Source organism: Manis javanica, chromosome 1, assembly GCF_040802235.1.
Source record: "Manis javanica isolate MJ-LG chromosome 1, MJ_LKY, whole genome shotgun sequence".
Taxonomy (NCBI): domain Eukaryota; kingdom Metazoa; phylum Chordata; class Mammalia; order Pholidota; family Manidae; genus Manis; species Manis javanica.
Genome location: NC_133156.1, coordinates 235,279,986 through 235,304,284, shown reverse-complemented (window position 1 = coordinate 235,304,284; position 24,299 = coordinate 235,279,986). Strand labels below are relative to the sequence as shown.

General features: G+C 53.2%; 1 protein-coding gene and 2 long non-coding RNA genes across 6 annotated transcripts in view; 2 read left to right on the top strand and 1 right to left on the bottom strand.

The window, feature by feature from the left end:
- Nucleotides 1–8,865: 8,865 nt before the first annotated feature.
- Nucleotides 8,866–18,398, top strand: LOC108391559 (uncharacterized). The gene is made up of 3 exons (XR_005063482.2): nt 8,866–8,977; nt 9,864–10,054; nt 17,520–18,398. It is a non-coding gene; the product is annotated as an uncharacterized lncRNA (long non-coding RNA).
- LOC140850569 (uncharacterized) lies at nt 15,953–18,456 on the bottom strand. 2 transcript variants are annotated; one of them, XR_012133544.1, is made up of 3 exons: nt 18,353–18,456; nt 16,707–17,003; nt 15,953–16,495 (listed from the first exon to the last, which is right to left on the bottom strand). It is a non-coding gene; the product is annotated as an uncharacterized lncRNA (long non-coding RNA). The 2 variants fall into 2 exon arrangements; XR_012133521.1 differs by having other exon boundaries at nt 16,822–17,003.
- A 1,952-nt stretch (nt 18,457–20,408) lies between these two features.
- HPCAL1 (hippocalcin like 1) overlaps nt 20,409–24,299 on the top strand; it is a 103,866-nt gene continuing 99,975 nt past the window's right edge. For 2 of the 3 annotated variants that reach the window (XM_037026502.2, XM_073216710.1), the window contains exon 1: nt 20,409–20,709. The gene's annotated coding sequence lies outside the window, so the exon portion shown is untranslated. The remainder of the gene's footprint in view (nt 20,710–24,299) is intronic. The other variant, XM_037026499.2, reaches the window with a different exon arrangement.

The following is a 24,299-nucleotide window of genomic DNA, read 5'->3' as shown; positions in this document are numbered from 1 at the left end:
ATGCATATTCCTAAGTGAAAGGCGCCACTGTGAAAAGGCTACATATGTATGATTCCAACTATGGTGTATGACATTCTGGAAAAGGCGACACTATGGAAACAGTAGAAAGGTTGGTGGTTGCCAGGGGTTTGGGGAGGAGGGGGAGGATGAACAGGCAGAGCGCAGGATTTTCGGGGCAGTGAAATGAGTGGGTACAATATTATAATGGTGAATACATGTCATTATACATTTGCCCAAACCCACAGATGGTGCCACATCAAGAGTGAGCCCTAAGGTGAACTGTGGGCCTTGGGTGACAATGATGATGAGGTGACACATGTCCCACTCAGGGTGATGTTGATCGTTCAGGAGGTTGTGTGTGTGGGGACAGGAGTCTGTGGGAAATCCCTGTACTTTCCTCTCAACTTTGCTGTGACCCTAAAACTGCTCTAAGAAAGCAAAGTCTATCAAACAAAAAACACCCCACACATTTATTCTCTATAGTTCTGGAGGCCAGAGGTTTGAAATCAGCTCCACGAGGTAAAACCAAGGTGTGGCGGGGCTCAGGGGAGCCCCGTTTTCCTGCCTCCCCATCTTCCGGGGCTGCCCGGCTCGGCGCGGTTCCTCCCCCCACCATCAAGGCAGCACAGGGTGTCTGCCAGTCTCTGCTGTCTCCACATCACCGTCTCCTCTTGGTAAAGGCTCCTCTGTCTCCTCTTACAAGGAGACGGTGGCTGTATTTAGGGCCCACTCTGATGGTCCGGGATAGTCTCACCTCCAGATCCTTAACATCACCACACTGCCAAGGCCACTTTCTCATACAAGGTGACATTCCCAGGCTCTAGGGATCAGGGCGTGGACACCTCTGGGAGCACAGATAGACGGGGCCCTGGGGCCCCACAAAAGCCTTCCAAGCAGGCCAGGCAGGCCAGAGCCCCTCCCTGGGGCAAGAACCCCCTGCCCTTACGCACTAGGGTCAGTGTACAGCTCCAGGACCCTGCCCTGCCCAGTTCCGGCCGATCTAAGTTTGGAGGCCAGAGTTCCAGGGCTGGGAGGGACTGTGGAGGATTTCTCTTCTGACCACAGAGGACACTGAGGTGGGTGGGACTGGCTCAGAAGCACTCGGCCCATCAGCACAGGGTCCTCTTGACCCCAGGACCCACACATCCACTCCGATGCACAGCTCCAGGTCCACACGTGGGCAGGGCCTCTCCCAGGGAGGCTCTCTCCTCCCCACCTCCCCGAGCGCCTGTGGGAGGTTGCCCCCGGGACTCTGGTGTCCTGGAGGCTCCCAGGATCGGGGGAGGGACCACACCAGGGGCAGTCCTTCCTGGTAGCCAGACTGGGGACCCGCTCTCCTTTCCCACAGTCCAAGGAAAGGACGGGTCCAGGGTGGAATCCCCTGACTGTGGGCCAAGCTCTGTTCCCTTGGGTCCCTTGCCACGTCTCCCAGAGCTCAGAGGCTTTGCCCGGCAGCAGCCGCACTGCGCTGTGTGCTCCTGCCCTCTTCTCACCCTGCCCTCCACCTGCTCCCAGGAATGGGTCTCTGGGAACTAAGTCTTCCTAAGCTGACAGGGCAGAACCAGCTAGCCTCCTTTCTCCAACATCTGGGGGTCATTCCGTGCCTGGTGCTGGTGATAAGTGTACAAAAGACCCTCCCACCTCAAATGCCCGCAGGCAGGTGGTGAGGCAGCCCCACAGGCAGTGCAACAGCTTGTTCCTGGGCAGTGTAACATACTGGAAGGAAGGGTGGAGGCTTGGGGAGCGATGGGCGTGGGGCAGGCTTCCCAGGAGCCTGCGAGTGAGGCTGGGGCTGGCCCTGCAGGGCTCCACCCCACCCTGCCCCAGCCCTGCTCCCCTGTCTGGGCTGCGCTGACAGGCCAGCTAATGAGTGCCGGCCCTTGGGCTGAGGGCAGTCTGTGGTCACCCTCCATGGTTGTTGTAATGCAGTGTTCCCGGGTCTAAGAGGCCACCTACTGCAAATGCCCCTGACATTGAAACAGGGCATGGGGGAGGGGACAGACCAAAGTGGTTGGATTAGGTGAGAATTTCACAAATATTACCATGTGTGTTGGGTGGAGGGGAGTGCAGCTTAGTCTCAGAGAGATGTATATGAAGATGAGGTATGAAGCCAGCCACAATCCAGAGTGCAGTGTGTGGTTCTCAAAGTTTGGCCCAAAGGTACCCTTGGGGGATCTCCCAGACCCTTTCAAGGGATCTGCAGATCAAAATTGTTTTCCATAATAGTAGTAATTCATTATTATGCTTTTATTATTCTCATTATTTCATGATTGTATGGTATTTTCCAGATGTGTACACTATTTTAATAAATTAAATACAGAATCCTTTATCAAGTCAGACATTAAATATATTTGCAAAAATTAAGAAGATGCCCCCCTTCTCACCAAATTTGTTTTCTTTTGTTTTGGAAAATATGGTTTTAAAAATTTTAAATATGCTAATGTGTAATGGACTTAAGTGAATTAATAAAACATTTCTGAAATATTTCACATCTAAAACAGTAAATATTGATAAATATTCCCCCCGTACATGAAGCATCTTTGAAGCCCTCAATAATTTTTAAGAGTAAAGGGATCCTTAGACCAAAAAGTCTGAGAATGCTGGGCCAGACCAGCCCTGGCCACAGCATTACGGTGATTGAGATACACCCCAGGGACTCTGGCACCAACTCCCAGCAGAAACAGGACGCAAGCGATGGGCTTTGTCTCCAGGCCCACGTAGCTCTGGGCAAACCAGTTCATCTCTCCACCTCTGGCTCCTCCTCTGTGCAGGGGGAATGCAATTCCACTCCAGAGCCACAGGCAGGACCCAGGAGAGGCGTGGGGACGAGGAGAGCCTTGCTGCAAAGCTGTGAGCTCTGTGCAAATAAGGACTCCATCGCCTTTCCCATTGCTCTGCATGCTTCCCAGAGTGCCGGGAACATGGCACCAAAACTATGGATCAAGAGGCCAAAAGCAGGGAAGTTGCATAAGTGGGTGGCAGATAGGGAGTGGCCTCACATCCCCCCCGCCGCCCCAACATCATTGTGGGCCGTTTTTGGCCCCCAAGCCTGGCAAAGCCACATGAGCCAGGGTTTCGGATTTTCGAAGGTGGGAAGAGAGGGCGGGGGGCAGGCACAGTGGACGGACGGTGCTGACGGGCCCAGTGACCTCAGGCACATCCTTCTTCCAGGGCCTCAGCCCAACAGCTGCGAAATGCGAAGGTTGGAGTCTGTAGCAGGGCTCGCAGTCTCTGGGGGGGCCTGGGCCAGGCTTCTGGGGGCTTCTGCAGGAGGAAGTGCCCATGGACTGAGTCCATAGGGCTGCCTGGCTCTGCTGGCAGATGGCCAAGGGCCGGGTTCCCCTGAGCCATGCCTGCCAGCCCGTCTGGTGCCAATTCCCTTCCTCTGGCCGGCATAGGGGCCTTAGGCCAGCCCTGCCCAAGACAGCCTGATCCAGATCTTGTAAACCTGGCATCTCAGCCTGAGTGGGAAATGTATGCATGTGTGTGTACATGTGCGTGTGTGTGCCCTGCCTCTGTTTACACTGGAAGGACTTATCTAATTGGCCTCTCTTTGTCCTCAGGAAAAGGGCAGAGCGAGACACCTCCTGCCCCAGGGGGACGGCATGTCCCTGAGACCAGGTCAAAGTCGGGGAGGAGGAAGTGCCCCTTAGAGTCCTGAGCGCCAGGCGGGCGGTGCGGGCTCCCAGTGTGGTGCCCATGCGCCCTGAGGTGAAAAGGCTGTGAGCAGGCCCTACCGTGCCCATGTTTCTCCATTTATATATCACAGGCGCACGTGCCTGCACTCATGCGTTAAGTAAATTATGAACCGAAGAGGAATGTGAAGACATGGAACAAATGGTACAGAGGAGCTATGTTTTCTGACAATGGGCTTTTCCCCACCTCACCCTGAGAGGGCCCGTGCTCCGCTTGGACCTTCCGAGGGTCCATCCCTTTAAGACCTGAGCCCAATCTATCGGCCAACTCTGGCTTTGCTTCCCGTGGGAAGCAGCAGCCTTTTCCTGGCTGCATCCTGGCTGCCCCGAGGTCGGCATCCTGCCAGGACCTCTCGGGGTGTGAGGCCCAAGCCCCCCACCCCACCTTACAGGCGCAGCGGGCACCCAAGTGAGTCCAGGCCTGCCGGGGTCTGCGGGACCCTGTCCCACTCTAGGTGTGCGTGCACACTGTGTGTGTGTAGCGCACACTCCTTCTGTTTCCTGTGAGCACTTCCGTTGTGAGGTTTAGATGGTGAGAAGGCCCACACTGTAGCCTGCGTTTTCCTCCCCAGGAATCGGGGTCAACACCCCCAGCAGAGCTGGCAGGAGGAGATGGCTGCCCTGAGGCACAAGGTTCTTTGGAAGGGGACACAGTGCCCAGGGCCAGGTCCCACATGCTCCGGGTGCGGGCCCAGGGCTGCGCCCAGGTTGGGGGTGCGGGTCGCTCCCCAGGAGCTGCTTTTCTCTGTTCCTTTCAGACTGTCAGGCTGATTCATATTTTCCAAAAGTCCTGGTGACCGCACCATCTCTTTATCGCTCCTGTGGTTGTGGCTGGGTTCAAAAGTTTTTTCCAACTTCCTTTTACTCTTTCCAGCTGATTTAACTTTCCATGCTCCAGGCCACATCACACACCGCTCCTCCCAGGTAGCTGGGACAACACTGGCTCATGCCTCGGTGTGAGGTGCAGGCTCTGAGGGGGACCTCCAGCCCCTCTTTTCACAGGGGTGGGAGCTGAGGCCCGGGAGGGGGGAGGCCAGGCCAGGCGAGGGGCCCAGGGGCCTGTTCTATCATAAGGAGGGCTTCTGTTCTTTGACCCTGGGCTCCTCACCGTGGCCCAGCCCCCGTCCCTCCCATGGTTCAGGCAAAGCTCATCTCTCCACCCCCACCTCTCCTTGACAGGAAAACTCCTCTTAGCCTGACAGGACTGGGCTGAGGCAGTCCTGTTCTGGACGCCCCCTGGGATGTCCCAGTGTGGGGTGGATACCCTTTCCTCCCTTTAGGGTTGAGTTGTGTCCCCCCTGCATTCATACAGTGAAGCCCTGATCACTAGTACCTCAGAATGTGGCTGAATGGAGATAGGGCCTTAGAAGAGGAGATTAGGGTAAAAGGAGGTCACATCACTAGGCCCTAATCCAGCATGACCGGGGGCCCCGTAAGAAGAGGAGATGAGAACATAGACACAGGACAGTTGTGTGAGGACAGGGGGAAGGTGGCTATCTGCAAGCCAACAAGAGGCCTCAGGAGAAACCAGGCCTGTGGACACCTTGATTTTGGACTTCCAGCTCCGGAGCTGTGGGGTAATAAATGTCTGTTGTTTAAGGCCACCGGGTCTTTGGCATTTTGGTAAAGCAGCCCAGGTAGACTACACACCCCCAGATGCTTGCCTGTCTCCCGGCGTCCTCCATCCAGATGTTCTCTTTACTTTGAAGTCTCCCTCACTGGATGGTGACTTCCCTGGACAATTCATCTCTAGACCTTCGGCGCCTAGGTCTTCAGTGTTCAGGAAACGCTTGTTGAACTAAATTTTTCTTGGCCTAAACCCACATACTTTATATAGCTCCTCGGCTCACAGAGTGAACCAGGAGTTGTATAAAGAGGAAATAAAGAGTGGGCCTGGGTATGTAGACTCTTCAACCCTCTTGAGGGTTCCAGGGACACCTAATGGCACATCAAGCTCCACTTAACTGGTGCCCTGCAGCCCCTGACGGTGCCCTCTAGTCTCCCTGCTACGCCTGCGTCACTGGGCGACTACCCCTGGTTGTGGCTGTCTACCTGCCAGTGGATTATGTTCCTAATCCATTTATGTTAGCCATGCTTGTTGTTATGACATTGTGTGATTAAATATGCCTAAGCGGATAAAATATGAATTCAAAGAGAATTTTTCAACTAATACTAAATTAAATGCTTTGGAAAAGGTTCATTGAAGGTGAGTTGCCTTTAAAATATTGCTGTTAGATTAAGCTTGATAGGGTAGCCAGTCTCCACAACAACCCCTCCTGTTTGTCACCTGTTAGATGCATGCCTTTGGGTAGCCCTCTCCCACGCTGAACCAAGACCGATCTGCAACACCAGACGCGGTGGAAGTGGGGCTGTGTGTCTTCTGGGGTGAAGTGATAAAAGGCATTGCTGCTTCAGCCAGGTTGTCTTGGGAGACTTGCTCTGGAGAAGCTGTCACTCCATGGGGACACTCAAGCCTCCCAGGAGAGCGCCGCATGGAGAGAGGCTGAGGCCTCCCACCTACATGCGGGGGAGCAGATTTGGAAGCAGATCCTGCAGTCCCAGCCCATCCTGCCCATGCGGGCAGCCCCAGCCACCCGCTGGCTGGAGCCTCAGGAGAGGCCCTGAGCAGACCTGCGCTGTCCAGCCACTCCCGAATTCCCAACCACTGACAGGGTGAGAGCGAGGCGGGTGATTCTTGTGGCTTCAAGGCAGAAAGCCCTGAAGTAATTGTTCCACAGCAATAGATGGCTCGCACACAGGGGAAGGCCTCTGCAGAAGGATCATAGAAAAAAATGGTAAAAGTCTGAATGGGGCCTGGGCTCTAGTTGTATCACAAATGTTCCTTAAACTCTGCTCAGATTTAAAATTAAGAAGTAGGAGTCACGAGAGTATGGCGGCCCGTGCTCAGAGAAGGCTTGGCTCCTCCACCGAAGTAGACTGGTGAATATACTTTGTATGATTGTGGATAAAATGAGAGTTCCTGTGACCAGGATTCTCACCTGGCTGTGGTTGACTAGCTCACTGCGCACCTGTGGGCACTACATGGCTGTTGCTCTATATAAAGAGCTCTGCCCAGTTCTCGGTGCACGACGTGGTGGCAGGGCTGCAAGGCTGCAGGAGAGCAGAGCAGAGGCTGGAGTGGTGGCAGTGCCGAGGACAGAGACCCAGAGGATGGCTGTGTGGGACAGCTGTGCAGAGAGGCCCAGAGGACAGCTGTGCGTACAGAGGGGCCCAGAGGCAGAGATCGGCTTGCTGCCTGCAGACTCGCTCTGAGTGAACGGGATTCTAGTGACTGACCTGCCACCTGGAAATAAAGTTGGGTATTTCCCTTTCACCCCAAGAACTTTTTGCTGTCGATTTCTTTGGTTACACTGAATCCACAGCGAACTTGCCTGGGACTAGAACCCATTGGCAAGACAATGATTCAAGTTCAAAATGAACATTTTAAGGCATGGTTGAATTTTTAAAAATAATTTTTCAATTTGGAATAATTCGACCCACTTTTTGGTGAACTAAACCAACACCAGTCCTGGAGCTCAGGAAAAGGAGTGTGTGGAGGGCATTTTATAAGTACAAGTGGGGGTCCCTTTGTGCAAGGAGCTGAAAGGTGCTCTGTCAATCAAACATCAAAACATTTGAATTATACTGTAAATGTCCAATGAGACAGCTTTACACAGAAAGGGCCCATAATAAATCCTCTGACCTGGTCTGGATATAGGTCCTGAAGTGACTTAAAAGGGTAAACTCAGAACACAGGTAACCTTGACCAGAAGAGAATTCCAGTCGAGAGCCATTTTCTGTTGAGCTGCTGTCCCCACTGCCCTCCTCAGCTGTGTGTCTGAAGGGAACTGCACATTTCCTGCATGAAGTTTTACAAACTGGGAAAGGGCTGGGAAGAGGCCTGGCAGCTCTGGGAGCCCCGGGAACAGCTGCTGCTGGTTTCCAAGCCTTCGGGCTCAGTCTCTGCTCCCCTGGCCTCTGCCCAGCTGCTTCTGCTCCCCATGGCTCAGCCACCTCTTCCAAGGCCCCGTTCTTGTGGATGCCCACAGCTCCCCCTGTGCCCTTCCCTCCCTCACCCTTTTCCGACAAGCGGGGCACCATCCACCCAGCTCCTGCACCAGGAGGCCTGGGCTTCTTGCCTCTTCTCTCCACACTCTCCATTGTGTGGCTCCAGGACAGAGAAGCAGCCGGTGGGCAAGGGACGTGAGTGTCCAGAGGTTGTGGACTGAACACTCGCTTTCCAGCCCCCACCAAATTCACACGCTGAAGCCCAGTCCCTAGGGTTTGGAGATGGGGCCTTGATGGAGGTAATTAAGGTTAAATGAGGTCATAAGGGTGGGACCCTGACCCAACAGGACACTTCTTAGAGTGTCCTTATAAGAAGACACCCTAGAAAGCCCCCTCTCTCCCTTTCCCCCTTCCTCCTGTGTGACAATGCAGCAGGAAGCAGACTTCTGCAAGCCAGAGACAGCTGCCAACACCCTGGCCTCGGACTTGCAGCGCCCAGAGCTAAGGGATGTCTGTTTGAGTCATCCAGTCTACGGTGCTTTGTTGTGGCAACCCGTCATATTGTGATTTTTAATAATATACATTTGGTCTTTGTTTCCCATTCCCCCACCCCACTTCCTGGCACAAGCACCTAAAACCCTTGGAATTTCCTGATAAGAGAGAGAAAGGTGTGTTCTGTTATTCATAACAAGTGCCTTTCAACTACACCTGAGTTTATGTTCATGTGGTGACTTTTTGGAAAACACCTGAGACTGGGTGCTGGTTGTTTCAGAAACCAACCTATATTGGAAGGTTGGAGCTTCAGCCCCGTCCCCCAACCTTGGGAGAGGGGAGAGGGCCTGGGAAGTTGAGTTCAATCACCAATGGAGAATGATTTAGTTCAGCCACCATTATGCCTACATAATGAAGGGGTTTGGAGAGCTCCCAGGCTGGTGGAGGGGCTGGGAGGGTGGCGCACCTGGAGAGGGCATGGAAGCTCTGGGTGCCTTCCCACATTCCTTGCCCCAAGCTCCTCTCCCATCTTGCTGTGTCTGAGGCATGTCCTTTTCTAAGGAACTGATAGTCTGGTAGGGAAACTGTTCCTGAGTTCTGTGAGCTGCTGTAGCAAATCAATCAAACGGGACGATGGGTTCGTGGGATCCTCCAATCTGTAACTGGATCGGATGGGATCAGAAGCACCGCTGACAGCCTGGACTTGTAACTGGCATCTGAAAGGGGCGGGGCAGCCTTTTGGGACTAAGCCCTTAACCTGTGGGATCTGCTGCTATCTCCAGGTAGGTGGTGTCGGAACTGAATTGTGGGGCATCCAGTTGATTTTGCAGAATGGCTTGATGTGGGGAAATCCAGTGCATTTTAGGAGCAGTTTTCTGTGAGTAGATGGACCTGGGGAATTTTTCTTGACACAGCCCTAACACACCAGGTTTGTACCTGATACCAGGAGCCAGAGTAGAATTCAATTCTGCTTCCAGCATAGCTGCTGACTGCCTGGCCCCAAAGCCAGCAGTATGAGTGTCCAAGAGGGGATGAATGAGTGCCGGTCCCGCTGGTCCAGACACCCGCAAGGATGGAGCAGCTGGGGGGTGGGAGGCCCTCTGAGTGCAGGGAGGGCTCCAGGGCTTCACTGCCGGTTGCTCACCAGCACGCCCCAGGTAAGGAAGTCCCCGGGCCCAGATATGGGTCTGGCAGAGTCAGGAAAGGCAGCGTTGGCACAGCTGTGGTTGTGGGGCAAACAGAATCTTGCGCTACCCTCTGGGGGACGCCATGTCCACCTCTTGACATTCCTACGCCAATGACTGCAATTATGGGGTGTCACCAAGCACCACCTAGTTCAGAGACATCTTCCCATCATTGGTCACTTCTGGGCCCCACAGTCCCCCTGTTTGTCTGACTGGTCTCTTGGGCATTGAGAGGAGGCGTCCACAAGTGCCCACCTGTGGCCAAGGGTTTGCTCAGGAGGGCTGACTCTGCAGCCAGCTGCTGGATGCCCCAGTTTCCTTGTCCCTCTGACTTCACCCCAGTAGCTCCTTGTCCTGCTTACCCCTCTAAATGGAACCTCTGACTGGGTCAGCCCCCAGCATGGGGGCTGGGGGAGCATACCACCTGCCTCCCATCTTTTACCCTATCATACCCCAAAGCCCCACTCTTCTTTTTCTTTCACAGCTGATCCTGAGGGTCTAGCTTCCCTTTCTACAAAGGCCAGGTTAGCTTTGCTTCCAGAAGTTTCCTGGATGAAGGGGAAATTATTTGCATTTTTCTCCTGGGAGCTGCTTCAAACCCTGGAACGGGCTGGATCTTTCTGTAACAAAGAAAATGAAGAGGAAAAAAACCCTGTAGTTTCCATATCAAACCAGGTTGGTTATTTACTCCCTGTCTCACATCATTAAAACATTTGCTGTGTGGGCCCTGACAGCAAGCAGGGCACACAGAGGGGAGTAGAACTCTGCCTGGGTGGAGTGGGGCACAGACTGGCCTCCTGGCACCGAGGTAGTACCCTAGAAGGCTGCTCTGGGCCCCAGTGACTCCGGGGCAAGCGCAGCCCAATGGCCCAGCATGGAAGGGGAAGGGCTTCGGAGCCCAGCAATATGATCCAGGCCTTGAGGCCTGGTAGCCAGGGTGCTTCGGAATTTAGGGGGAGGGGAGACTCAGAGCCGTAAGATGCTTTCCTTCTGGAAGTCCTGGTGCCCCCACACCTCTGGAACTCCGAGCCGTGGTGGGGCTGAATGGAGGCTCCCTACCATGCCCAGGGCCCTTGCCATGAGTGTGCAGGGAACTGAGGCCTGTGATGGGTTTGCTGTGTCACAGCCGGGAACGAATACTGGGCTGAGTACAAAGCCACACTGTCCCCTGGCAGGCGATGACGGACCCCAGGCAGCCAGCTGAAAACAAGTGTAGCTGTGAGGCGACCTGGCACCCATGGATGGATGCCTCTGCAGGCTCCATTTGGGGCAGAGCAGCTTCCCCTCACCCCCAAGACCTGAGCTCCCCCCACATGCACACCTGGCAGATTTCCCTGCCCCAGCCTCAGATGCTCCAGGACAAGCATCTTCCCTCTGTCAATCCGGTGCCCTGATTTTTGGTTTGGAAAAGATAACCACAGACCCTATACCAGCTGGTACCCCATGATGTGTACGGGGAATCAGATCGAGTGTGGCTTTCACGACTGTCCCATCCCCACTGCACTCACCTTCCGAAGCTTCCATCTTTTGTAGAACTTCCCACAGGCAGACTCATTCATTCCCCGATGCCTGTGTGAGTGAAGCCAACACAGTTCATCCTGCCTTCAGAACCTGGAGACAGGTTTCAGGACTGAGTGACCGGCCTCAGGGCAGGCAGCAAAAGCAGTGATTTGTGTTTGTGTTGGAACTTCGGTGCGTGACCCACAGTTCATTGCTTTTCCTGCTGCCACTGTGCCTCTCTTGCAAGAAATAAAATTTACCGAGCAAGTGCGCCCCCCTGGGCCTAAGGGACACTGCAGGGACCTCACAGGACAAAAACGGGCCCAGCACACAGAGCCACTGTGCGGTGTGTTAAGTGCTCTAATGGAGAGGGGTACAAAGTGATGTGGGGCAAGGCGCTTCCTGTGGGGCGCTGGAGTGGGGCTGGAGCAGGGAGGGCTGCTTGGGGGGAACAGCCAGAGCAACTCTGTCCAGGTTTGAGAGCTTGGTGCCTGCAGACGAGGGACAAGGCGTTTGGGGAGGCAGACCACTTTATCTGATTCTCGAATCGGCTTCAGGAGGAACGTGGAGTTCTAATCCCTGCTTTTCAGAGATGTGGAAACCCAAACTCAGCAATTATGCGACAGGCCCAGGGTTACACAGCTGTGAATGGTTTATTGGAAGCTCAAGTCCAGAGGTCCGACCCTTGGTCCAGGGACAGCATTTCAGAGATGCAGGCCCCCAGAAGGCATGCAAGCTCCCGTTGGCTGGTTGGCTGGCTAGCTGGCTGGCAGATGCAAGTGGCAGCGCTTTCTGCAGGAAGCCTGGCTCCAGTGCTGAGTCATTCTGGCTGGTGCGGGGAAGGAGGAAGGTGGATGCCCAGGCTGCAGTGATGGCTCGGCCCTTTGCTCCCCAGGGCCCCCCTGGGCCCTTAGCAGCTCCGTGGGTCCTGCCCAGCTGTATTCAAGCCAACCCACCAACCACTGCAGGCCTGGGGAGGCCCCGTCCTTCCCTCAACCACTGTGTGTTTACTGGCTGGGGCTTTCGCATGGCAATGATGGAGACCCCTCAACATGCTCTCAGGATGAGGGCGGGGGTGCAGGCAGGTGACCAGTCATTGCAAAGCCTGGCTGGAGGATCTGAGGTGAGCTGGTGTTGGCTCCTAGAGAGGCGCTGAGGAGAGGCGACTTTTGAGCTTTGAGATGAGTTCTGCAGGGTGAAAGGTACTTGGTAAGTGGAGAGATGTGGGGGGGCTTTCCCCCGCATGGGTAGGGCTGTGTGGCTACAGAAGGAGTTCCAGGGTGGGTGGTGCAGACTGTCCTGCGGCCGGAGCCTGGCTTTCTGACTGTTAGGGGCCTTCCAACTTGTACTGGGTCCTGATTTCTCATCAGACTCCACTTTGATCAGGTTCTAGGTGAGCTCTTAGGCCAGGAAGGCTGGTGGGGCTGGGGAGGGATCCTGCCTCGGAGCAGCCGGGGTGAGAGTGCGGGAAAGGCCTGTGATGTCCTAATGTCTTTACTTCCATCAGAAGATAGAAGGTCTGGGTACAAACCTGTGGGAAGCTTCCCGCCCTGTATATTCCTATCTGAGTGTAAATCTCTGGCTGGGGGATCTTTCTGGGGAGCAGGCCTGTCAGAGAAGGGGAAGCACAGGGCCTCACTTGTTTCTCATGGACAGGCCCTGGCCCTCATTTGCCTGCACCCTCAGCAGGGCAGCTAGGCCCAGGGCCACGGAGGGTTGGCAGGTAGTGCCCTGTTCCCTCCGAGCTGATGTCTCCTCTGGCAAACAGGACAGTGGGGGCCTCCTGGGAAGTGACAGAAGCAGGAGCAGTGCCTGAACCCAAACCAGCAAATCACATCCCCCAGAGCAACGTCCAGCCCTCCTTGGCCCTCCCAACCCTCCCCGGCCCTCCCTGGCCCTCCTCGGCCCTCCTCGGCCCTCCCCATTCCTCCCAGTGCCCTTGCAGTGGGCAGCCCTGAGAAGGAGCTGAGGTTTCTGGCATTCTGACTTTTCGATTAGCTGGGCAATACCATAAATCAGAATCCAGACCTAACAACAGATAAAATGAGGGGCATAGGAAACTTCATAGTACTTTTTTATGAGAAATATTTTAAAGTATTTTTTGAGTACAGAGAATAATACATCAGACACAAATACTGCTGCAACAGAATTGCCGTCAGGACATACTGGCTGAATTTCAAAAAGAAACGCCATGCCTACTAGCAGTCACTCTCCATGTTCCTCTACTCCTGTGCCTGGCCATCGCTAGTCTACTGTCAGTCTATGAATTTGTCTATCCTGGACATTTTATATGGCTTCTTTCACTTAGCAAGATGTTTTTCAAAGTTCACCATGTTGTAGCCATGCACCAGTACTTCATCTCTTTTAATGTCTGAATGATATTCCATCATACAGTAGACCACATTTTGTTTATCTTTGCATCAGTTGATGGACTTTGGGGTAGTTTCTACTTTTTAGCTATTATGAATAGTGCTGCTATCAACATTCATGCACAAGCTTTTGGGTGGACATGTATTTTCAATTTTCTTGGGTATATGCCTGGGAGTAGAATTGCTGGGTCATATGGCAAATCTGTGTATAATGTTTTGAAGAACTGCCAAACTGTTCTCCACAGCCCACACACCATTTTATATTCCCACCAGCAATGTATGCATGTTCCAGTTTCTCCACACCTTCCCAGCACTTGTTCTTGGTTATCTCTTTGATTACAACAACTCCAGGGGGTATGAAGTGATCTCATTAAGGTTTTGATTTGTATTTCCCTGATGACTAAATATATTGACCATCTTTTCATGTGCTTATTGGTTCTGTGTGTATCTTCCTTGAAAAAATGTCTACTCAAATCCTTTTCCATTTTTAAGTTAGGTTATTTGCCTTTTTTATTGTTGAGTTGTAAGAGTTCTTTATATAGCCTAAGTAGGAGTTCCTTATCAGATATTGATTTGCAACTATTTCCTCCCATTCTGTGGGTTGTCATTTCAGCTTTCTTGGTGATGTCCTTTGAAGCACAAAAGTTTTTAATTTCCATGAAGCCCAACCTGTCAACTTTTTCTTTGGTTGCTTGTGCTTTTGATGTTACATCTAAGAAACTATTGCCTGATCTAAGGCCACAAAGATTTATGCTTGTTTTCCTCTAAGCGTGTTATAGTTTTGGCTCTTACACTATCCATTTGATCCATTTTGAATTAAATTTTTGTAAATGGTGTGAGGTGGGGGCCCAACTTCATTCTTTTACAAGTGGCTATCTAGTTGTTCCAGCACGATTTGTGGAAAAGACTGCTCTTTCTCCTATTGAATTGTCTTGGCACGCTTGTCAAAAACCAATTGGCCATAAAGTGTGAGGGTGTATTTCTGGACTTTAAATTGTATTCCATTCATCTGTATATCTCTCCTTAGGCCAGTACTACACTGCCTTGATTATGTTTTTACCAGATGCAAATTAGAAAGCACATTTCTTGCTTGCCTCAGAGGACTGTCTAGGCCAGTGATTCTCAAAATGTGGTCTCCTGACCAACAGCATCAGCAACATCTGGGAACTCTTTAGCAATGCAAATTCCCGGGCAATCCCCCAGACTTTGTGAATCAGAATGTCCACAGGTGGGGCCTAGCAGTCTGTGTTTCTACAAGCTCTTCAGAAGATTCTGATGCACGCTACAGGTTGGGATCTACTAGTCTATATTTGTACCACCCAGATGATAACCACTGGTCACATATGGCTATTAAGCACTTGAGTTGCAGCTGGTCCGAATTGAGATGTGTTGAAAGTTTAGAACATACTGAATTTCAAAAACTTAGTGTGGAAACAAAAAAAAACCTTGCAAAATGCCTCATTCATAATTTTTCAATTAACTACATGTTGAAGTAATAATATTTTCTATATATTGGATTAAATAAAATATATGATTTTATATATTATATAAATATATAATTTTTTACTCTTAAAAATGTGCCTACATACGTGGATCGCATCTTCTTTCTGTTGGAATTTGGACGGTTGGCTTGAAAATGGAATGAGAGACATCTGGGGGTGTTACTTCCACCCCACATTCGTAGTGAAACAGTTTCAGGCAGATCTTCACCTATTGTACTGCTCAGTAGCGCTATTTTCCAGCAGAGAAGGCATCAGGAGCAGAGATGGAAAGGCAAGCAGCCTTTTCCGGTTTAAACTGGTTTGAAACAGCAATCAAAGCGGCTGTTTGTGTTTGGCTGTGGGTTTTGCGCTTTACTGTGAGCATTCTGCAGTCCAGCAGACTTTGGGCTGCTCCCCTCAGGGTGCACGAAAGGAAAAAGATGTCAGGCCTGGCATGCAAAAGCCTGGCATGCAAAGCCCTGGGCTGGGGACTTCAGCCTTGTATACAGGGGGCTGTCAAGCTGCTGCAGTGGCACCCTTTTTCCTGTCTTGGGTAACCATTATTACCCATGGATCATAGGAGGCCTGCAAGCAGGCCTCATCCATCCAGCCATGCAAACCAGCAAAGTACTTCTGCCCTGGGGGCTCTAGTCCACCCACCCCAGGCACTTTTGGTGGAGCTACTACTCCAGCCACATACAAAGCCTTTCCCCTTTCCTGGGGGCCCCTGAGCCCCTCTCCCTGCAGGCACCTGAGTGCAGAGTGCTCATGAGGAAACGAGCTCAGAGAGGGTAGGTGTTTGGTGCAGATGACAACTAGAGCATATAGGAGCTGGGACCCGAGCCCAGGTCTCCAGACTGAGATTCACTAGGATGGTTTTCTTTCTGCATTTGTACTTAGTTAGCTTTCAATGGTGATGCTGGCGATGATAATGTAGGTAACAACTTGTCATTTATTGAGACTGTCATTCCATAGGCCTTTCACATATATTGCCTCCTTTATTCCGAGGCAGACATTAATATTCAGTTAAAAAATTAGGACATTGGAACCCTGGATTAGGGCTTGATCAGGGTTGCTAAAGAGAATGTTCTAGGCTTGCTAAAGGAGAGGGAAGAGTTAAGGAGGGAGGGAGCTAGTCTTTATTTTTTAGGACATACAAAGTTGTTCATTTAAGCCTCTTACCACCTGAAGAGGTAAGTTAAGGGTTTAAGGGACATCCCCAGGGTACTGATGCAAGGGACTGTGGGAGCTGGACCCATAACATCAGGTCGGCCTGACCCGGAGTCCTGCCACCTCCCCTGCACCTCAGGGGTGAGCACAGCTCCTCGGCCCTTCCCGCAGCCAGACTCCCTTCCACGTCCTCACTCTGTTCCCCAGGAGCCAAGGCTGGGCAGAGGGGCCACGGGCAGGCAAGAGGGCGGTGCACTGCTCGGGAGCAAAGAGAGGTTGTGAGGACAGGGTCTGGAGATCAGAGGGCCCAGTAGGCAAATGCGGTGGGAAATAGAAGATGAGAAGATACATCGGGCATTTCTTATTAGTCGGGCTACCATAACAAAGCACATTACACCCGAGGGGCTTAAACAACAGATGTTTACTTCTCAGCATCTGGAGGCTGGAAGTCCAAGATTAAGCTGTTGGCCAGCTCGGACTCGGGTGAGGACTCTCTGGCTTACAGATGGCTGCCTTCTCGCTGTGTCCTCACATGGCCTTGGTGGAGAGAGGGAGTGACCTCGTTCTGTCTTCCTCTTCTTATAAGGCCACTAGTCCTGTTGGATTAGGATCCCCCCCTTATGACATCATGTAACTGTAATTACCTCCTAAAAGCTCTATCTCCAAACATAGGCACACTGGGGCTCTTAGGACTTCAGTATATGAATTTTGGGGGGACACAGTCTCCCCATAGTAGGGCACTAATTTATCTTACCTCCCTGGAGCTTGCAAGGATAAAGGGGAATGGGGGATCTTATCAAAATGTACCTTTGAGTCATACTCTCTGGATGACCCTTTGGCCACAGCATCTGCTTCAGGGGCCACTATGAACACTGGTGGACTTCAGGGGTAAGCAAGGTGGCCCAATGATCCAGCTTCCCACCTCCGATCCATCTGCTGACACAAGGCAGGATCTGGCGACTCTTGCCACTGGTGCTCCCAATGGTTGTCTGTTTCCTCTGCTTTGAGCTTCTGGGGTTCAGGGTCAGGTGGGCAGCCAGGGGTGCCATCACTAGCTTAAGGGAGCATCACCTCGATTATTCCTGGCCGCCACACTTCTCCCCTCTGTAATTAAAAAATAAACCAGAAGGATAGAATCAAAAAAGGACCTGGAAACAAGCTGGCTCTCACTTCCTCAAAAATTCAGGACCATGGGTTTGTGAGCTAGAACCATGTTTATTTGAAAGACCCTTCCCAGTAAAGTGTACATCCCTAGCAAAGTTCACTAAAGTACTACAAATAGCTTTTTTAAATGGTAATTTTTCCAAAGTGTGTGTGGGCCCAGCACAGCGACACAGAGTCTGGCTGTTAGAGCTGGCTGTCACCATTCTAATATGTGATCTTGGACACTGCATTTCTCCAAGAATAGGTTTCCTCATCTGTAAAATGTGGGAATAATCTCAAGAATGTTAGAGAATGAGTATGTAAAAGTGCTTCAGAAACAATAACATCATTGAACTAAGTCAGATATAATTAAGAATAATCAGTCACTCCTGCCTTTAAATGTTTACAGCCATCGTATGGAAGAAGCTGTATACATAGCATGACATCTGTTACTTTTTATATTGTTCCCCCATAAAGATGTTGCTGTCCTAACCCTGGTACCTGGGAATGTGACCTTATTTGGAAATATGGTCTTTGCAGATGGTCAAGGTAAGATGAGGTCATTAGGGTGGGCTCTAGTCCAGTATGACTGGTGTCCCTATAAAAAGGGAAATTTGAACACAGAGACAGACGCACACAGAGGAAAGACTGTCTAAAAACACAGGGAGAAAAGAAGGCATCAACAAGCCGAGGAGAGCTCTAGGCTACAGAAGCCAGGAGAGAACCTGGGACAGACTCTCCCTCAGGGCCCCAGAAGCAACCAGTCCTGCTGACACCTTGATCTCCAACTCCCAGCCTCCAGGACTCTGAGACAATAAATGTGTCATTTAAGTAGTTTTTTACAGCAGCCCCAGGAAACCAACCGGACACCCTACCTGAATTTGCTTACTTGCTCTAGTCTATCAAATGCAAAAGTACTTATGGAGGAAGTACTATGTGCTCTCCCTTACTGAGCTTCACGGGGAGTGCTGAAGGAGCAGCAGACAGGAAGAGGAAGAGACCAGGACGCACCTCACCCGAGGGAGCTGAGAGAGTGGAGGGCCTTCTGGGGTTCAAGGTCAGGTGGGCAGCCAGGGGTGCCATCTGAGCTGAGCCTTGATGGATAGGTACGTTCCAGATTGGAGGGGAGAGGGGCAGTCTCCCCTGTGAGCAAACACCCTGGTAAAGGCTCAGAGGTCACTCCAGAGGTGGGGTCCAGGGCCTTCCTGTCTGTTTTTGCACTTCCCCTGAGCTATCTCATCCCCCCACCTTCCTCTGGCTCATGTCTCCCATGCTGCCTCCTCATCTTTCAAACCCCACGAAACTGCCACCTGCTCTGTGAGTCTCTTTTTGGTCTCTCCCCGTGAGATGTTTTGGTGGATGGTCATAGCTGGTCATCGTCCAGGCCTTGATGATGGCAATCACCGTGCTTTGTGTGGACATCTGCTGCCCTGTGCCTGAGCTTGGGAGAAGCACGCACTGTGGCCAGACACTGTGACACGTTCACCAAAGTGACTGTTCTCTCCCGGCCCAAGGGAACACTGATTCCCAGACTCTTCTGCATCCAGGTAGGTCCTTGGGGCTAAATCAGATCAGTGAATGCAGGAGGATATCACGTGTGCCTCTCCCAGGCCTGGCTCCCGATGAGCTCCCAGAAGCCTGGCTAGCACTCTCCACTCTCTTTTGCTGGCTGAAAGTCATGGGGCCAGAGGAGGACTTCTCCTAAGCTCAGGCACAGGGCAGCAGATGTCCACACAAAGCATTGTGTTGCCATCATCAAGGCCTGGATGATGACCAGCTATGACCATCCACCAAAACATCTGAAGAGGGTGTAGAATCTAGATGGAAGAGGCTGGGGTTCCTGAAGGCTCGTGTGGAGTCCTTTATACCCTCTGACCTGCACTGAACCGCAATCTGGGTGAGAAAAGGAGTCGCATGTGTGACCACAGCAGAACAGAACTTAGCCGACTAACCCAGTAACTGCAGCCACCTTGCTGATGGGCCAGGCTGGGCATCTGCTGAGGGCTCCTCACCTGTAACCCTACCCTCTGCCTGCACACGCTACAGGAAGCCTGGGCAGTGACCCTGGCCACTGCTCTCTGCTGAGGAGGAAGATGGTGCCCCTAGGTACCAGAGCTGGCTCCCTATGACATCACCACAGCCCGCTACTGCTGACACTCATAGTCATTACTGCGTTTAATCCTCACAGGGGACCCAAGTGACTAACTCCCTCTGGGTTTGGCTGTGCTGTTTGTTGAGAGTGAGATCTGGGCTCAGATCACCCTGCCTGCCAGTCCCCAGTCAATTCCCCCAAATCCGCCCACTATCATTTCTCTCTGCAACCTCCTGTGTAGTGTGAGTTCACTGTGTTTTTGTGAAGGAGGATTTGAAGGAGGATTTGAGTTTTCCCCTGGAGATGCTAGAAAGACAGTTTGTCTCAGCCTAACACTAACGCCCAGCTCCACATTTATGCCTGTTTCTGTGGTTACCTTTCTTTGGGGATGCTTGAGGTGGGTGGTGGTGGTAGTGGTGGGGGTGTGTATGTATTTGCTCTTCCAGGGCCCAGATATTCAGGAGCTGCTGGGGTGAGGGGCCCTGGGAAGCAGTTCCTCATTCCTTTCCTCTCTCGCAGGTGGCATGTGCGGGAGGATGGAGGAGGTCTGCAGGCAACATGCACCTGCCTCCCGAGACAGGCCACCCATTCCTGGGACTGAGATGTCAACCAAGCCCCTTCTTCAGCAGACACTGAAGACCCACAGCACGTTGGGGAAGTAAGGGCTGGAAAAAAGCCTTCTCCTCCATTTTATAGGTGGGGAAACCAAGGCCGAGGAGTCTAAGGGACTTGCCCAAATGGCCTTGTTACCATAGGCACAGAACTGGAACCCAGGACCCCCTCCCACCTCCGGCCAGGGCTTCTTCCCTTAACTCTGCGGGGAAGGAGTGTATCTGCTCATAGGACAGGTGGTGGGGGGTGCCAGAGGGGCCTGGCACGCTGCACCTCTGGGTCACCGCGCCCGCACTTCCTGCAGAGGGCTGGGGAGGCGGGCGAGCGGCACGGGGTCCAGCTCTCCCGGGGGCAGCCCGCCGCCTCTCTCACACCCACAGGCCAGAGGCCAAGGGTTAGGATTGCGGAACCGGTGCTCGGCTCCGCTCCTGCCGGAAATACACCCTGGCTGGGGCCGGGTCAGGACCTCGGCTGGGCCCACAGTGAGGTGAAGAGGAGCGATGGGCCAGCGCAGAAGGCGCCGAGGGCCAGGAGGGGGCGTGGCCAGAGCGGGGCGCGGGCGGGGCTACGTTTGGGGGCGGGGTCGATCCGGGGGCGGGTCTGCAGGAAACTTGAGTGCCCGCCCTGGCCGTGCGCCCCTCCCCCGGCCCTCGCCTGCGGGGCCCGCCTTCGCTTTCCTTCCTTCCCCCGACTAGCAGGCGGGCCTCGGCGGCTGCAGGCGGCGGACGGGCGGACCGGCGGGCTGCTCCACCGAGCTCCCTCCCTCACTGCTGGCTTCCTTTTGTCTTTCTGGGCGGCGATGAGCACAAGGCCGGCGCGGCGGCTGCGGGCGCACGGAGGCCCGAGCTCCTAGCCACCCTTCCCGGCCTCGGCGCGCTCGTCCCGGGCAGCGGCCCGCGCCTGCCCCAGCGCCCGCGGCGCCGAACTTGGGCTCGGCGAGCCGGCAGACCTCCGCCGGAGCAGGTAGGGAAGAGGCGGGCTGCGGGACTGCGGGGAGTGCCGGCGTGTGCACCGGCTCGCGCTTCTTCGGGCTCTCTGCGTGTGTGCGTGTGCGTGTGAGTGTGTGTATGTGTGTTGGGGAGTGACTGTTTCTCTGCGCGGTGGAGTTGTGGATCTAGGATGGTGGTGTGTCCCTGGAATGGCGTGTCCTCGTGGGGATCCATGTGTGCAGTTCGGTGTGCACATTTTGGGCTGCGTTTGTGGAACCGTGTGTCGGGGCGCAGTTACTGGTGCGGACCAGTGCGGGGCAGGTGTGTGTGAGCCGCTGTGCGTGGGGCGCTGGTGGCTGGGTGGGCGTGGGCGGTCCAGCCCTGCGCGCGGAGCCCGCGGTCCCCGCTGGCCGGCGCAGTGCGGAGCTCCAGAGCCCTGGGGGACAGCTGGGATCCGAGGTGGCTAGCCCCGCCGGGGTGTGGGTCCGCGGGGCCCACGTGGGTCGCCAGTGAGCTCTGGCCAGCGGAGGGGGTCCGCGCGGCGACCATCGCCCCATTCTTCCCAGGCAAAGGGGCCGTGGACAGACCCCTGCTCGGGAGTTAGAAGCCCTGGCGTCGCCGTGACCTGTACTGCGACCTGGGCCAGACACCCACCTTCCCGGGTCGCGGTTTGCTTCTCTGTCAAATGGGGGCAGTTCCTCCCTCGGGGTGCGTCGTGACAGTTAAAACGAGAACGCACTAAAGATAGCTGCTGGCCCAGTGCTTAACACATAGTAGGTGCTACGATAATTGAATTAGCTTTCTCTTTTTAAAACAATCCTTCTGTTCTTTATGGTGGATGGCGCTCTTAAATCCCCCCAACCCCCTCGTGTGTTTAACGTCCCTCTCACCGCCCTAACTTAACCGCGCAGCACAGACATTCGAGAAAGTTTAGGCTGCGAGGGCGCCGCCTCCTCTCCGCACCTCGCGGGCGCCGCCGCCTAGGGTGCGCAGGGGCGCGCAGTGCCCGGCCCCCGCCCTACCCCTGCCGCCCAGGCCCCGGCGCCCGAGCGAGGGGCCCTTCCCTGGCTGCAGGCAGCGTCTGCGGGAGTCGGGAGCCCTTTTGTTCAACAAGTGCCTAGTCCCTGGGTTGTGCAGCTCCTAGAATCGAGAGCCGTGGTGTGAAAGTGGCGCTTCGCGCAGACCGCTCCCAGGGCATCCGGGTGGGCCTGGTCGCGCCAAAGGCTGTCTATCCCCTTTCTTGCCCGCCGACACCGATTCCCCCTAGAGGAGGGTGTTTGCCAGGACCTGCGCTGGGCCTTGGCTTTGGACACCCTCCGACCCCACCCGCATCCTTCCCACCCCCGCTGCCTTGAATCAGCGTTACGCAGGAGGCCGCTGGCCCTCGTGGGACCCTTCCTCCTCGTCCCACATCTTAATTTTTAAAATATTTAGGTTGAAAACAGCTACTTGTAACGTTGAACTGCAGTGAATGTGTACACAGGTCTAACCATGATTACCTCTCAGGACGATCCTGCCAACCGCACATAGGGCTTGTTCAGCCCCAGCCGGTCACAGGCTGCCCTGCCCCTTCTGCCCCAGCCAGGGGTCCCTTCCTTGCATCTCTGGTTTCTTCCTCTCAGAACCCTTCCCAGTCGGAAAAACGACCAACCTTTCACTAAGGAAGCAGCCGGCTGAAGGTGCGTGACGCTCTCAAAATGGAGCGCAGGCATGGAATGGGCAGGGGCAGAGGAACATGGGCTGGGCTGCATTTCCAGGTATCAGGTGCTCCCGGTTTATGTGGTCAGGAAAGCTGGAATCCTTTGCAAGCTTTTATGGCACGGGAGCAAAAACCTCTTTGGTTCCTTTGGTTTGTCTTCTGCTAAGACCAGAACCCTGAGGTCTCAGCAGTGGTGGCAGCAGGGGGCCCTGGATAAGCTAATTTTTCATCCTGATTTGGTGTCGGGGGCACACTTACAACACAACCTGTTTTTTCCATTTCATAAAATGATTTTTATATCCTAAAGGGGGAAGGGGCTTTTGATTTGAATCTTAACTATCTTCCCCATAATCAGATTCAGTAATATGAAGAAAAAAACTCAGTCTGGCTTTGTCAGCTCAGAAGACAGATCAAAAGCTGGGGTGTTTTGTTTATTTGTTTGTTTGTTTTTTTTCCTAGTTAAAACCAGCCCTTTGTCTCAAGCAAACCAGTGTTTTGGCCCTAGGTCTATTTCTGTTTCACTTTTGAAAGTGCCTGTAATTACTGAGCTCTTGAGGTTTTATTGGATAATGTGCCAGAGGGAAGGCCCAGGGGCTCAGCCTCTCGCTTGCCCCTTGGATGCATGCTACTCTACCGGCTCCACATTTACACTCTTCGTACGATGGAAAATAGATGTCAATGTGTGATAATAATTTAGGGACTTGGCATTGGGACTCCGATACTTGGAAGGTCATTCGACTTGTGGAGAAGAAACAGAAGTAAGTCAAGCCCCCAGAAGAACAGAGCATTGCCCAAAGTCTGGTCAATGATCCATTCATGTCCAACAAGCCCTCTAGAGAGAGAGGCTGTAAGAAAAATGAAGGAGCTTGGACATATCCCTTCAGAATTTATCTTAGTGCCCCTTTCTGGCCGCTGGGCTGTGCAGAATTAGAAATACAAGCTGTCGAAGGACAGGGAGTGGGCTCTCCTCTGCGTACACTCCCCGCCAGGGCCTCCCAGCTCCGCGTCCCCAGGAGCAGCTGTGGAGGCGCCTCCTGCAGAGGCAGTATGTGCTGCTGGCGGCGTTCCGAGGCCCTCACCCGCTGCCTCCGGGGCTCCATTTACACAGGTCCAAGAGTGGCCAGGCGTGGAAGCACCATGTCGAGTGTTTGTGCATTGGGCGGTCTGTCTCCTCCTTGCTTCCCCCAAACTAATTCTAAGACCTCGTATTGACACTCAAAAGTGGCGAAGTGCCAAGGTCACTTAGGAACCAGTGATAATCCGGGATACTAATAAGGAACCCCTGAGTTTCTTTGGCACCAAAGAGTAAGCTACTTGGCAACTGAAATTGTATCTAGACCAGGATCAGATTTGTATTAGAATTTAGAGGTCCAGCAAGTCTTAAACTAAACCATGCTTGCTTGTTGTGGGAGCATGCTTTCCCATTTAGGAGTTGACAGCCCAGGCTCGATGGGCGATTTTTTCTAGTTTGCCAGCCCCTGTTGTCACTGTGCTTGGGCAAGGGGGGACTTGTAGGCTTTTGTCACACCCTAGTTTGGGACTTAGCATGCTCCCACTGTCTCACTGGGTTTCTTTAGGTTTTCATGTCCACATGTAGGACAGTGCATCTGGGGATCTCAGGTGGCTCTAGTCCTCTTCTCCTTGGGTTGAGTTTCTAACCAGGCGATGACAGAGGGTAACTGTATGTGGAGTGGGCCTCAGAGGTCCTCTCAGTGCCACTTGCACCATGAGGAAAAAAATGTTTCCTTCAAATCACTTTCTGCCCAAAATGAAAAGGTTGGAATCTAGTTGCATGGGTTTTACTGTAACTTGAGGTAATTGATACAGTTTGACAGGTGGAACATTTCTTAGGCACTGATGAGCAAGGCCCTGACGTCTAAAGAATTTTTTTTTTCATCAGGAAAGCACAGTAAATCCTCTAAGCG